This window comes from Gossypium arboreum, chromosome 11, assembly GCF_025698485.1.
Source record: "Gossypium arboreum isolate Shixiya-1 chromosome 11, ASM2569848v2, whole genome shotgun sequence".
Classification (NCBI taxonomy): domain Eukaryota; kingdom Viridiplantae; phylum Streptophyta; class Magnoliopsida; order Malvales; family Malvaceae; genus Gossypium; species Gossypium arboreum.
Window position 1 is genome coordinate 75,287,124 of NC_069080.1, and position 16,054 is coordinate 75,303,177.

Below are 16,054 nucleotides of genomic sequence, written 5' to 3' on the forward strand. Positions count from 1 at the left end.
TCACTAGATGTAGTCAATTGAGCGTTCAAGGCTCTCAAGGCAAACAACGACTTCCTACTCAAAGCGTCAGCGACTACGTTCGCCTTTCCTGGATGATAATCGATAATCAACTCGTAATCTTTTATTAGTTCTAACCATCGTCGTTGCCTCAAGTTCAACTCTTTCTGAGTCATTAGATATTTTATACTCTTGTGATCGGTAAAAACTTGGCATCTCTCACTATACAAATGGTGTCGCCAAATTTTCAATGCGAACACCACAGCTACTAGCTCTAAATCATGGGTCGGATAATTCCTCTCATGAGGTTTTAGCTTTCTCAAGGCATAGGCTATAACCTTGCCTTTTTGCATTAGCACACTCCCTAAACCGTTTAGGGAGGCGTAGGCTATAACCTTGCCTTTTTGCATTAGCACACTCCCTAAACCGTTTAGGGAGGCGTCATTAAAAACTACAAATTCCTTGCCCGACTCAGGTTGCACTGAAATTAGGGCTTTGGTCAACAAAGCCTTTAATTTCTCGAAGCTCTGTTGGCACTCTTCTATCTATTCGAACTTGACATCTTTCTGCAGTAGCCTTGTTATCAGTATAGCAATCATGGAGAATCCATTTACAAATCGTCTATAGTATCCCGCTAGCCCCAGAAAACTGCAAACCTCTGTCACATTCCTCGGCGGTTCCACTCCACAATGGCGGAGATCTTATTTGGATCAACTCGGATTCCATCACCCGACACTAATGTCCTAGAAACCCGACCTCTTTGAGCCAAAACTCGCTCTTACTAAACTTGGCATAAAGTTGCTTATCCCTCAAGATCTGCAACACAGTTCTCAAATGCTCCGGTGCTCATTCTCGTTACACGAATAAACTAAGACGTCGTCAATAAAAAACGACGACGAACCTATCCAAATACGATCGGAAGATGCGGTTCATCAAATCCATAAATACCGCTGGGGCATTTGTTAATCCAAAAGGCATAACAAGAAACTCGTAATGCCCATATCTTGTCCAAAAAGCAGTCTTCGGCACATCTTGTTCCTTGACTCTTAACTGGTAGTAACCCGACCTCAAATCTATTTTAGAAAATATAGTGGCTCATCTCAATTGATCGAAGAGATTATCGATCCTCGGTAAAGGATACTTGTTCTTCACTGTCACCTTGTTAAGTTGTCTATAGTCGATACATAACCTCATCGACCCGTCCTTCTTTTTCACAAAAAAGCACTGCAGCACCCCATGGTGAGTAACTCGGTCTAGCAAAACCTTTATCTGTTAATTCTTGCAACTGTACCTTCAACTCTTTTAACTAGGTGGGGGCCATTCTATAAGGTACAATTGAAATTGGCGTCGTACTAGGAGCCAACTCGATACTAAACTCAACCTCTCTCTCTGGGGGTAGCCCGGGAAACTCTTTTGGAAAAACATCTATAAACTCACAAACCACTGGTACTGACTCAATCTTCAACTCGGACACTTGGGTATTCGACACAAAAGCTAAATAAGATTCATAACATTTTCTCAAATATTTTTCGGTGACTAAAAATGATATTACCACAGGCAGGTTATCTGACCCAACTTGAAGAACATCACCGTTCTCACACCTTAACTGAATTTATTTTTTTCCATAGTCTACTACAACACCATGGGAGGTCAGCCAATCTTACCCAAGAATTACATCGAATTCATTAAACGGCAATAACATCAAGTTGGCCAGAAAGCAATGGCCTTTAATCATCAAAGGACAATTTCTACATACTTGGTCCACTAATACATGTTTTCCTAACGGGTTAGACACTTTTATTACAAACTTAGTGGACTCTACTAACATGTTTATACGGGGCATCAAATCCATACATATATAGGAGTGGGTAGACCCCGGATCAATCAAAGCAACAACATAAATGTCATGAATAGAAAAAGTACCCGTAATCACGTCAGAAGACTCTGCCTCCTCACGGGCACAGATAGCATAAGTCCTCGCAAGCGCTCATCCCTCAGACCTCGCCACTACATCTCTAGTCGTGCCTCTACTGTTAGCTCCATTGCCCGTATTTCTTTGGGGTCTGGCCTCAAAGGAGCACTACTCGCCCTCACCTCTTGATTTTTCTCTTTGTCATTTATTTCGGGACAATCTCAGATGAAGTGATCTAACGACCCACACTTGAAACGGACAATCTGGGATAAAGTGATCTAACGACCCACACTTGAAACAGCCCCTATCATTTACTCGGCATTCGCCCAACTGGCGTCTCCCACATTGCAGACACTCCTGCCTATTTGGTCGTATACTGCCGACACTAGCAACCGAAGTGGTCTGGGCTTTAGACGTCATATTCTGTCGATTTTTGTTCCTCCTCAAAAATCCCATTGAAGCGTTCGATCGAGTATTAATTTCTTTCGACCTCTTGGAGGAGGACTGATGCGTCTTCCCCATCTGTCTTCTCTTTAAATCTCGCGACTCAATGGTCGCCTTCCTCCTCTCCTTCACCAGCTCTTATGTTTTACATGCTCTCTCAACGAGCACCACAAATTCTCTTAACTCTAGGATGCCCACAAATACTCGAATGTCTTCATTGAGGCCATCCTCAAACCTCTTACACATAGTAGCTTCAGTGGATACGTATTCTCATGCATATTTGTTGAGCTTCACAAACTCACGCTCATACTCCATCACAGTCTTACTACCTTACTTCAACTCTAGAAATTCCTTCCTTTTCTGATCCACGAACCTCTGGCTAATATACTTCTTTCGAAACTCTTCTTGGAAAAATTCTCAAGTGATCTTCTCTTTCGGTACAATAGATATGTGAGTGTTCCACCACTGATAAGCCGAGTCTCGTAGGAGTGACACAGTACACTTCACGCACTCATCGGGTGTGCATGATAGCTCATCAAATACCCTCATGCTATTTTCTATCCAGAACAAAGCTCTATCCGGGTCATCATCTACACTAGCCCAAAATTCCTCGGCCCCTTGCTTCCGGATCTTATCTACCAGAGGCTTTTCCCTCCTGAACATATCCACACCTTGCAGAGCCACCGGGGCATACTGAAGAATCGGAGGAGGTGGGGGAGGTGGAGTGTTCGGGTTCACACGAACGAACTCTGTGTACCAAGCATCCATCACTTGAAGGTAGGCTTCCCTAGTCCCTCCGCCTTGGCCCATACTTACGGGCTCACTCTCTATCAGCGCGGTTCCTTCTACGGGATCCGGCGTATTACTTTCCACGTCATCCGCCTTAGTTCTATCAGGATCCATTTACTATGTAAGAAAAACACAATCATGATTGTCAGAAATCGTCACACTATCAATATATATGGCATGTATGGCTAGACTCATACTTTAGCTAGCTTAGTCCTAGAACTGACTAAACCATACTCTGATACCACTAAATATAACACCCCTCGCCCATATCCGACGCCAGGACATGGTTTGAGGTGTTACCCGACTTAACTCAATTAATTATACAAAGTCGAGCCGTAAAATTTTGATGATTTGGTTAAAACTTTTACTTTCATAAGTAATTCATTCCTTAAATAGGCTTACGAGGCCCAAAACATACATTCGAGACGATTTAGACTTAACTGAGAATTTAAGAAAAACTTGGTGAAATTCAACCTTTAGGGTTCCACACGCCCGTGTGACTCGAGACACGCCCATGTCCTCAGCCCGTGTGCGACACTGACTTTAGGGCACGGCCATGACACACGCCTGTGTGGCCTACCCGTGGGCAATACTGACTTATAGACACAGCTATGGCACACGCCCGTGTGGCCTAACCGTGTACAATACTGATTTAAAAATTTAAGTGCAGGGGGACACACGGCCATAACACACACCCATGGGGGTGAGCCGTGTGTCACACACGATCTAAACACACACCCGTATGTCTTGCCCGTGTGGACAAACTAGGCTATCTTCCAAGCCATTTTGTTACCCAATTTGCACAACCTACACAAGATCATTTCAATATGCTAATTCCATCCCAAAAGACATCAATTCATCCATAGTAGGAACATCATATACATTCGCCAAAATGAATAATAGCCATTACCTAGGCTCAATACAAAATGAAGGGCTTTTATCTTAAGCCAATATACATAAACAATTCTCAATAATACAACTCCCTAGTCTAGCCCTATACATGCCATAATCAAAAATATAAATCCAACTATACTGAGTATTACGGCTAATAGTGTGATCGATATCTCTGAATTCAAGAGATCCTCGAGCAAATGGCAGTACTGAAAGAAAAGGGAAACGAAAGAAAATAAGCATAAAGCTTAGTAAGTTGCATATAAATATATATACAACGACAACTTCAACCTTTATCAATTATGTTCATAGCTCAAAGGTAAGTATAAACTGGACTTCATTACCATCAACTCAAATCATGTTTTCTTATCGAGCTCATTACTCATGCATACCAAATAGGTACTTGTAACACTTACAACATTATCATACTTTCCTTTTTAAATCTCTTTCTTAACTCTTAAAGTTGAACCTTTTTAGAATACTACCGGATATTCTATAAGCCTCAAACATGGGTTAAGTTACCGCTGCCATGTCCCAAGCATGGTCTTACGCTAGCTATCTCCAACTAGGCCGATGCCATGTCCCAGACATGGTCTTACACTAGCTCTCGTGTATATGTGCTGATGCATGTCCCAGACATGTCTTACACTAGCACGAAACTCAGCCGATGCATGTCCCAGACACGTCTTACACTGGCTAACATCATCGAGGTCGATGCATGTCCTAGACATGTCTTACACTGGCACTCACCTCTACGCCGATGCCATGTCCCAGACGTGGTCTTACACGGGCTATCATGATGCAGCTGATGCATGTCCCAGACATGTCTTACAGTAGCCCTCGTCTTAATGTCGATGCCATGTCCCAGACATGGTCTTATACTAGCTCTCACATAACCCAATGTCATTGCATGAATATCCGGTTTGTTTCTTAGGGTTCTTACTGGATCTTTTGACTTTCTCAATCATAAATACATATACTTAGTTCCAATTCTAGAAATTTATGTTATATCAGTTCAATAAAAATTGAATACATGCATTAATAATATAGTTGTATTATTTACATACAACTTACCTCGTGTTACAAAAAGTACTTGACTAGTCGGCTTAATTGGATTGCTTGGCTTTGCCCCGATCTAGGTTCAGACTAGGTAAATCTTGATCTATAATAGCAATATACACCCATTTAGTCACTATTTACAACTAGGTAATCATAAATTCACATCTTTGGTAAATTGAAGATTTTACCCCTAGACTTTGACAAAATGACCATTTTACCCCTATGCTCAAAAGTCGATTTTTATCAAATTTCTTTGTATCTCAGGCCTAACTGAACTATTTTTACTCTTATAGCAACTTCAAGTTCTCACTATTTCATATATTTATCAACCAATTTACAACTTATGTAACATAGTCTCTTTTAGGTGTTTTCCATGAAAACTCCTTCACCAAAGTTGTTCATGACACAACTAGGACTCATTTTCTTCCATAAAAACTCAGAAAATATCACAAATCCTTTCATGGAAACACCATAAACTCTCAATCATTTTGCAAAATAGACCCCTCATTTGAAAGCCCATGAAACAAGCATACTAAAAATGTAAAAATCACCAAGAAAATCATCAAGATCACTTACATTATGAGAGGAATAAGTTGCTGCAAATTTTCAGCTTACAAAACTCGATTTTTGCTGATAATTTCGGTGAAGAAAGAAGATGGAGAACAAGGAAATGATAGCTAGGCTTTTAGGCGATATTTATCACCAAATCATGACATCATCTACCTAATACTTTGACTATTTGTTCAAAATCCATCACATGGCCTGCCAACACTGTTAAAAAGGGTGTAATTTCCCTTTAAAAGCCCTCAATTTTGATTTTCTAGCTATTTAACATATTTGGGTACTAAAATGTAACTTTTTCCCTTTTTGCGATTTAGTCCTTTTTCGCAATCGGGCTTGAAAATATTAAAATTAACTCACCAAATTTTTCATGCACTAATATAATCGTACTATAACCTCATAAAAATAATAAAAATAATTTTTCTATCTTCGAATTTGTGGTCCCAAGACCACTGTTCTAATTTGACCCTAAATCAGGCTGTTACAAGTACCTCTAAATTGCACATACGTGCCCCTGTTCGTACTTCGATACCCTTGAATTGCACATACGTGCCCCTATATACACTCCGGTAATTTTGAATCGAGTAATATATGAGTTGTATTCAATTGTTGTTAGATTTAATGATATACTATGTCCTTACTAAGCTCTATAAGCTTATTCGTTCTTGTGGATTGTTTTATAGATCGTTGTTGCTGACATTTTGACGGATCGAACTATCGGCTCACACTATCTATCGATGTTGGTAGTTGTTGTGTCTCTTAAGGTAGTGTAATATCCTGAATTAGGGCTTAATCGGAATAGTGGTTTCGTGACCACAAATCTGAGATAGAAATAATTATTTTCTAATTATTTTGATGATTATGATATGATTTCATGATTGTGTGAAAATTTCGTGATGAAATTCTATGCCTAAAGTGCTTAAATTGAAAGTAGGGACTAAATCGAATAAGTTGCAAAACTTGCATTCTAGAAGTTTTTAGTATGAAATTGTTTTGGAATATTAATGAGGAGGTCTTAAATAGAAATTTGACCAATTTTAAGTTCATGGACAAAATTAGGACATGGAAGGAATTTTGGAAAGTTTAGTAGTAAGGGTATTTTGGTCATTTAGTTATTAAAATGAATTAAAACAAAATTAAAAGCCAATTTTGTCCATCTTCTTCATTAGGCCGAAATTTCAAGGGTTCTCCATAGCTAGGGTTTGTTTCAAGCTTCCAAGCTCCATAGTAAGTGATTCTAAGCCCGTTTTTAATGATTTTTACGTTTTGAGATCCCGGTAACTCGATAAAGCTTATGTTAGCAATAATTCAACCTAGGGTTTATATTTGGAAAAATACCCATAGGTGAAATTTGTGTATTTTGATGTTTTATGATAGAATATGGGGTTTTAAATTATGTTAGACAACTTGTACTACTCGATTTTAAGCAAAAACGAGTAAAAGGGCTTAATCGGTAAAAATACCTAATAGTCACAAGTACATGTTAGAGTGAGAATTTGATGTTGCCATAGAAGAGAAAAGTGATCAGCATGTTGTAAAACATAAGAATAAGGAATAAAGTTTAATCCCGAGCCTAGGGGCAAAAATGTAAATATGCAAAAGTTTAAGGGTAAAATTGTAATTTTGCCAAAATTTGAGTTAAGGATTAATTTGATAATGTGAGTATTAAATAAGCTAAATGTGTTATTTTAGATCAAGAAAGACGTGGAATCGACCTCAATCGAGGAAAAGAAAAGATTGTGGACTAAATTGCAAAATCTTTGTATTTTGGTACCAAGGCAAGTTCATGTGTAAATAAAGTAGCATAATTGTTATTTTTAAGTTATTGATGTTAATTATATGTTATGCTGAATTTTATTATGAAATGTATGCTTTGTGGTTAATTTCAAATAATATGTAAATTATGTGAGCTACTTGTTAAATATAATTGTTACCGAGTATTGATTTTGGCATTCTACGGAAGACGGCAAGGATAAGTGTTCGAGGAAAAAGCCCGTTTGAACCTTAGGAATAGATTAGGATACAAGTGACATGTCACTAAGATGGTTGAGCATCCGAACTCGTTGAGTTGAGTCCGAGTTCACTTATGGATGCGAATGTCCGAACTCGTTGAGTTGAGTCCGAGTTCGTGAGATGTAACTAGGCATCCAAACTCGTTGAGTTGAGTCCGAGTTCACTTATGGATCGAACGCCTGAGCTCGTTGAGTTGAGTCCGAGTTCGCTTATGGGCGGGTTACATGATTGCTTGATTGCATATATGGCACTTATGTGCAAGTTAACCATGTATCCGAATTATATTCGATGTGTTCAACGGGTAAAGTTCTACTCAAATGGAGGAATATTCGAGATGTAAAGAGACGTATTGGTAAGTGATGTGAAATGGATATTTTGGACAGGTATGTATTTAACCCTCGGGTTGAGTATTGATACAACCACGATAAGGTAATAAGATGATGAAAATGATTAAAAATGTGATATGTGTTTTAGTGATACATGCTAATGTTGATTGGTATGATTGTTTGTTATGTTACTTATTATTTGCATATGAACTTACTAAGCATTTATGCTTACTCCTCCTTCTTACTCATTGTAGTTTTGGACAAGCCATTTCAGAGTCGGGATAGGTCGAAGGCTCACCACACTATCCTAAGACTTTTGGTAATGGCTTGTAAATTTAAGTATGGCATGTATAGCAATATACCTTTTTGTGTAAATGATCTTATGGTATGGTGATGGAATGGTTGAGGAAATGCTTGATAATGATAAATTATGAAAATAGTTAGTTTAGATTATATTTGATGTTAAGGAAAATGTGACAGCCCAAAATTGACCCTAGTCGGGGTGTGGTTTCGGGACCACAAAACCGAGGCATAAAAATAATTTATAATTTATTTTGATGCCTATAATATGTGTTAATTCATGTGTGACATTTTGATGTTTCGATTTAGAGTTATAAATGTGAATTTCACTAGAAAGGACCTAGTAGTAAACTTTGAAAGTATGATGGGAAATGTGTGATGACTAGTTGATAATGCATGCAAACATAAGGGATTTGCATGTCAAATTCCCCCTAACATGAAGTGGCCGGCCATGACAAGAGGGTATGGGCTAAACATGTCATGAAACATGTTTTGTTGGTGCATTAGGGTGAAATAATAAACAAAGGTGTATGGGTGATAAAAGAATGAAAAAAAATGTGTGTGAGTGTGGTATTCCCCCCTTGCCGTGAGTTGAGAAAGAAGGAAGAAAAAAAATTGTTGTGTTCATCCTTTCTCATCTTTTGGCGAAAATCATAAGGAGGAAGAAAGGGATTTTGCTCCATTTTGGTTTAAGAAGAGAACTAGAAGGAGATTTGGCCATACTTGTACCAAGATTAAGGTATGTATGAGGTTGTGTCATGAGTTTCATGCATGTTTTAGTTGCTAACTTGATGTTCATGTTAGCCCATGGTTCAAATCCTTGTTGTGCCATGGAAATGGTATTTGGCCAAGGTTGATATTGTGTTAAAGCCATTGCATGCTAAATGTGAAGCTTGTTGATGATGCATGTAATGAAGGATTGACTACTCTTGAAATTTCTTTTTAGTATTCTTGAGTAGGACATTGAATTCTTTGTTTAACCATGACCAAAGTTAAAAGGGTATGGTTGTGATGTATTCGCCATGGTGCATTCATGAGCATGATTTATGCTTGTTACTTGATTGGTAAAATTTGTGTTTGGATGGGTATGAACCCTTGAGATTGACCTTGCACCTATATGTGTGTATATGTTTGCACATGATGTTTTGATTATGAAGTAAGTGATAAATATGTTTGTTTAAAGAAGAAAATGTTGAAGAATGGTTGTGAAATTGCAAGTACATTCGCCTAGTACACATATGATGTGAAAATCTTGGAATTTATTGTTGATTTGGTGCAAGAATGACTAAGTATAATCGGCCATATGAGTGCTTGATGCTATATTATAAGTATTGAGCTACAATATGTAAAGCATTAGCTAGTAAAATGTGTGCCATTCATGTGTGGTGTTAAACATGTAATTGGCCTCAACATCAACATGCATAATCGGCCATGAATGAGTACCTAAGAGGTTGTGTTGTTCGCCATGAGTAAGCATGTTGAAGGCTTTGTGTGTTGAGTCGATTCATGAATTCCGTACTTATGTGACTTTAATGTCTAGTGAATATATGTGGGCTAAGTGCCTTGAGTTCTTCTTTTCGATACTCAAATGATTGAATCAAATTATTTGTTAAATTAAGCTCAAGAGCAAAGGGGGACCAAATCCGATAAAGGGAAGGAAAAAGTAGTCGAATAGCCATCGGAATCGTTCGACAACATCCGAGGTAAGCTTTCGAGTATCGAAACTTAGATTTTGATTCGATTGAATGAAGTAATAAGCAATCGAAATTGTGCCCTTGTATATGGCCATTGAGCCGAAATGATATTTTTGATTAAGTAAAATGTGCATTAAAGTTTGTTATGAAATTGAAACAAAGATGTGAATGAATGTGCGAATTGTGATATCCGGGCTAAGCCCGAAGGCAATTGTGCGACCAGATATCGGGCTAAGCCCAAGGCAATTGTGCGAGCTATGATATCGGGCTAAGCCCAAGGCAATTGTGCGAGTTGTGATATCCGGTTAAGTCCGAAGGCATTTGTGCGGGTTACCATAATCGGGCTATGTCCCAAGGTGTTTTGAACGAGTAGCTATATCCGGATAAACTGCGAAGGTATGTGATTTGAAATTTATAAGCTGCTGGAAAATTTTCAGTTAATGCACTTGTGAAATTCCCAACAACAAGGTATGTTTTGTGTGTGCTTTGCACACTATGAGTAAGTGCGTATGAATATTCGCTCTAATGATAAATGAGCTATCGGCATTAACTAGGCCGTTATTTGTGTATGAATATAAGAGTTGGGATTGTGAAGTAAGCATGTCTTTGAGAAATTGTGCATATGAATTATTGTTTAGCTACTTGAATGCTATGCTTTGGTTGTGTGTATATTATGGCTCAAAACTTACTAAGCATAAATTGCTTACTCCGTTTCTTTGTTTCTCTGTTTATAGATTTTGCTCGTTAGCGATCGGATTCGGGATCATAGAAGTTGAAGTCAACCACACTATCAAAGCCCCTTTTTGGTACTCCTTTAGTTGAGTTCGGATATGGCATGTATAGGACTACCCTTGGTTGTTTTTAAGTACTTGTGATGTATATGTGTACGGCCATGCGAAAATGGTTCGTAATAGTGGAGTATGGAATTAGACCATTTGTGGTTTGTAATTATATTTGGTTTCATGATGTGATTATGGTTTGGAATGAGAGAGTTGGTCACATGATCAGCCATTGGAATGGCTAAATATGATCATATGTGGACCTAAGTATGACTAGACTATAGTTGGTTCATGGGAACTACAATATAGGTAAAGCCTACCTTAAAAACAGATGCTGCCAGCTGCAGTTACGTGGATGTGGAAAATCACCAAAATTTGTAGGAACAGTGTTAAATAGTGAATAAATTATGTGATCGAACCTTGACGAGTCTATTTTCTTATGAAAGTAACGAAAAGATCATATGAATAGTATACCGAGAGATATTAAAGTTCTCGTGAGACAGGGACAGAACGGTTTCTGGGTCCCCTGTTGCGACTTTGAAAATTTACCATAAATTATCAAGAATGAATTAGAAGTCATGCCTTATATTTTCAGATTCCTTTTTGAGTCTAGTTTCATTAGAAATAAATGGAATCAGTATTTAAACCCTGTACAGAGAGATATTCAAGTTGTAACGTGCGAAGGTCAGTGTAGTCGACCCCTGTAACATGGGTGAATTTAACTAATAAACTGTACCAATTGGCCCGACCAAAAATTCTAGAAATAAATCCATGGATGGATATATGAGTCTAAATTCAGGAAAATTTACGGAATCAGTTTCCGAGTTGTGAAACTCGAGATATGCTTTTAAGGCGACAGCGATGCAGTTTTCAGCTTGCCTGGAATGTCAAATTGGTCGGTGCCATAAGTGGTTTTGGCTTGTTAGCCTCGTGTCCGACAATCGCAACGGTCTCGGATTTGGGGTATTACAATTTTATTGGTATCAGAGCTACGGTTTAGTCGATCCTAGGACTACCGTGATATGTTTGGGGTCTAGCTATACATGCCATTAAGTGATAAATTTATAGTGTGGTGATTTCTGACAATTTGAGTTTGTGTTTGTTTATAGCAATGGATCCCGATCCCAACCGAGCAATAGCTGATGATGTGGAGAGTGTGGCGCTGTTCAGCGCAAGGGACAGCGCCGGCGGACTCTCAACCTATTGCCAGCAATCCGAATGATGAGGCTAAGCAAGCCTTTTATAGTGTGATGAATGATTGGTTTAACCAATATATTCGAACTAACACGGCTGTTCCACAACCTCCATTCCCGACTAATGCAACCCCCGCACCTACAATACCTCCGGTAACTGACCAAATAAGGTCAAGTAAGCCCCCAGTCGACAGAATTCGTAAACATGGGGCCACTGAATTCAAAGCTACGGATAGCGACGATGCCGAGCAAGCTGAATTTTGGTTGGACAACACTATCCGGGTGCTCGATGAGCTATCTTGTACACCCGATGAGTGCTTAAAGTGTACCATCTCCTTGCTACGCGATTCCGCCTACTATGGGTGGAGTACTCTGACTTCTGTTGTGCCTAGAGAGCAAGTAACTTGGGAGTTCTTTCTAACCGAGTTCCGAAAGAAGTATATCAGTCAGAGATTTATGGATCAGAAACGAAAGGAATTCCTTGATCTTAAGCAAGGTTCCATGTCGGTTACCGACTACGAACGAAAATTTGTGAGGCTTAGCCGGTACGCGCGCGAGTGCATTTCTTCAGAAGCTGTGATGTGTAAACGCTCAAGATGGATGAACGATGATCTAAGTCGTATGTTGGCATTTTGGAAATCCGAGAGTTTGTGGCTCTTGTCGAGCGAGCGTGCAAAGCCGAGGAGCTCAGTATGGAGAAAAGAAAAGCTGAAGTGGGAGCAAGGGAGTTTCGTAAGAGGTCTTCGTGGAAGCCCTTCCCACAGTCATCAAAGAAATTTAGAGATGGCTTAGGCCGGTCTAGAGACATTTCGGCCTTTTCTAGACGAGACCGCGATCGACCCCCCTATGGGCACGCGAGTCACTTCGATCGCCAGTGTTGGCAATGATCGTCGAGACAGAACAAAGTGCCAATATTGTGGCAAGTGGCATTCTAGGAGTTGTAGATTCCATGACCGCTCCTGTTACAAGTGCGGATCAGTCGATCATTTCATTAAGGATTGCCCGAGTTTATCTGAACAAAACGTAAATCAAAGTGGGAACCCGGGTGCTACCACAACTCGAGGTGGGCCACCTAGAAATATGGGCAATGCTAGTGGCGGTCAGAGAGGATCTAGAGATGCTACCATCAGATCCGAGGCTCGTGCTCCTGCTAAGACTTGTGCCATACGCGCACGTGAGGATGCTTCCTCGCCGGATGTTATTACCGGTACTCTTACTCTCCTTTACACTAATGTGATTGCTTTGATTGACCCTGGTCCTACTCATTCTTATATATACGAAACCTTAGCATCCAGTAAGACTTTGCCCATTGAGTCTACTGAGTTTGTAATTCGGGTGTCAAACCCCTTGGGTCATTACGTGCTTGTGAACAAAGTGTGTAAGAAAAGTCCCCTAGTATTTCGAGGTTCTTGTTTTCCGGCGGACTTGATGCTTTTGCCATTCGACGAATTCGACGTTATTCTTGGTTTGGATTGGTTGACCATGCACGATGTGGTTGTAAATTGAAAAAGCAAGACCATTGATCTGAGGTGTACGAATAACGAGATAATTCGGGTTGAGTCTACGGACTTAAAAGGGTTGCCAACTGTAATATCAGCAATGTTGGCCCAGAAATACGTAAGAAAGGGGTGCGAAGCATACCTTGCGTATGTTTTAGATGACAAGGAGTTAGAAAAGAAACCCGAATCTGTGTCAGTGGTTTGTGAATACCCGGATGTTTTCCTCGAAGAATTGCGGGTTTACCACTGTTCGGAAATAGAGTTTGGCATTGAATTGGTACCGGTACCACTCCAATTTTGATAGCTCCGTATCGTATGGCACCAACGAATTAAAGGAGTTGAAAGCTCGATTGCAAGAATTGGTGAATAGAGGTTTTGCTCGCCGAGTTTTTCACCTTGGGGTGCACCGGTGTTGTTTGTGAAAAGAAGGGTGGAACCATAAGGTCGTGCATCAACTATCGTCGACTTAATAAAGCGACGATAAAGAACAAATATCCGCTATCACAGTAGCGATGATTTGTTCGATCAACTGAAGGAGCCTCGGTGTTCTCGAAAATGGATTTGATGAATCGGATCTTGGACCATATTTGGATCGGTTAGTAGTCGTGTTCATTGATGACATCTTGGTCTATTCAAGAAATGAGGCCGAACATCTTGAACACCGAGGTTAGTGCTACGAATCTTATGGGATAAGCAATTATATGCTAAGTTCACAAGTGTGAGTTCGGTTAAGAGAGGTTAGCTTCTTGGGACATGTGGTATCTGCGACGGGTATTCGAGTCGACCGAACAAAATTTCAGCCATACTTAATAGGAAGCCTCAGAAATATTACGAGGTTCGGAGCTTTTTGGGGCTTCTTAGGTTATTACCGACGATTTGTAAAAGGTTTCTCAACGATAGCCACGCCAATGACGAAGCTACTCCAAAAGGATGTTAAGTTCGAATGGACGGAGAAATGTCGAAAAGTTTCGATCAATGAAAACTTATTTGATGAAGCCCCAATTCTAGTGCAACCCGAATCGGCAAAGAGTTTGTCATCTATAGTGACGCCTCCCTACTTGGGTTAGGTTGCGTATTGATGCAAGAAGGTCGAGTTGTGGCCTATACGTCGAGGCAATTAAAGCCACATGAGAAAAATTATCCGACCCATGGTCTCGAATTGGCTGCCATCGTATTCGCCTTAAAGATATGGCGACATTACTTATTTGGTGAGAAGTGCCATGTGTATTCGGATCATAAAAGTCTCAAATATTTGATGACTCAAAGAGACTTAAATCTGTGATAAAGGCGTTGGCTCGAGCTGTTAAAGGATTATGAGCCCGGGAAAGGCGAATGTGGTTGCGGATGCCTTGAGTCGTAAATCATTTTTAGCTTTACGAGCGATGAACGTGCACTTGTCCGTTCGATCCGACAATGTGTTAGTAGCTGAATTGAAAGCCAAACCATTATTGATACGTCAAATTCGTGATGCTCGAAAAGTCGACGATGAGCTGGTTGCAAAACGGGTGAGTGTGTTCGAACAAGGAATCGGAGTTTCAAATCGATGATGACGATTGTTTGAGGTTGAGAATCGTCGTGTGTTCCAAAGAATTGAACATATTTTGATAATTCGAAAGAAGCCCATTGTAGCCGAATGGCGATCCACCCGGGAGTACGAAATGTACAATGATTTGAAACGTCGGTTTTGGTGGCATGGTATGAAACGAGACATCTCGACATCGTTTGAGGTGTTTAATATGTCAACAAGTGAAAGCGGAACATCAAGTGCCTTGAGGATTACTTCACCGATCGCGATACCGAGTGGAAATGGGATCGAGTCACAATGGACTTTGTATCCGAACCGCCATTGTCGTGAGTAAGAAAGATGCGATTTGGGTCGTTGTAGATAGATTGACTAAGTCGGCTCACTTTGTCCCCGTACGTACGGATTTTTCAATGGACAAACTAGCTGAATTGTACGTTTCTCGGATTGTGAGATTACACGGGGTGCCTATTTCCATCGTGTCGGATAGAGATCCGAGATTTACCTCGCAATTTTGGAAGAAGTTGCGAGAGGCTCTGGGTACGAAGTTGCATTTCAGCACCGCCTTTCACCCCCAAACCGATGGTCAATCTGAGCGGATGATTCAGATACTTGAGGATATGTTAAGATGTTGCATCCTCGAGTTCAGTGGTTCATGGGAACGATATTTGCCTTTGATTGAATTCGCTTACAACAATAGTTTTCAATCAAGTATTAAGATGGCACCTTACGAGGCCTTGTGCGGGCGTAAATACCGTACACCATTGTGTTGGACGGAGCTCGGTGAAAGCAAAATTTTCGGGTGGACTTGATTAAAGATCTTTGAGCAAAGTGATAGTGATCCGTGAAAATCGAAGATAGCCTCCGATCGTCGAAAGTCGCACGCGGATCTGAAGCGTAAAGACATCGAGGATCGGTGGGAGATAAAGTGTTTCTCAAGGTTTCGCCTTGGAAAAGATACTCGATTCGGCCGTAAGGGCAAGTTGAGCCCGAGGTTCATTGGGCCATATGAGATATCCGGCGAGTCGGTCCGATTGCATATCGTTTGATTTTTGCCCCTAAACTTGAAAAGATT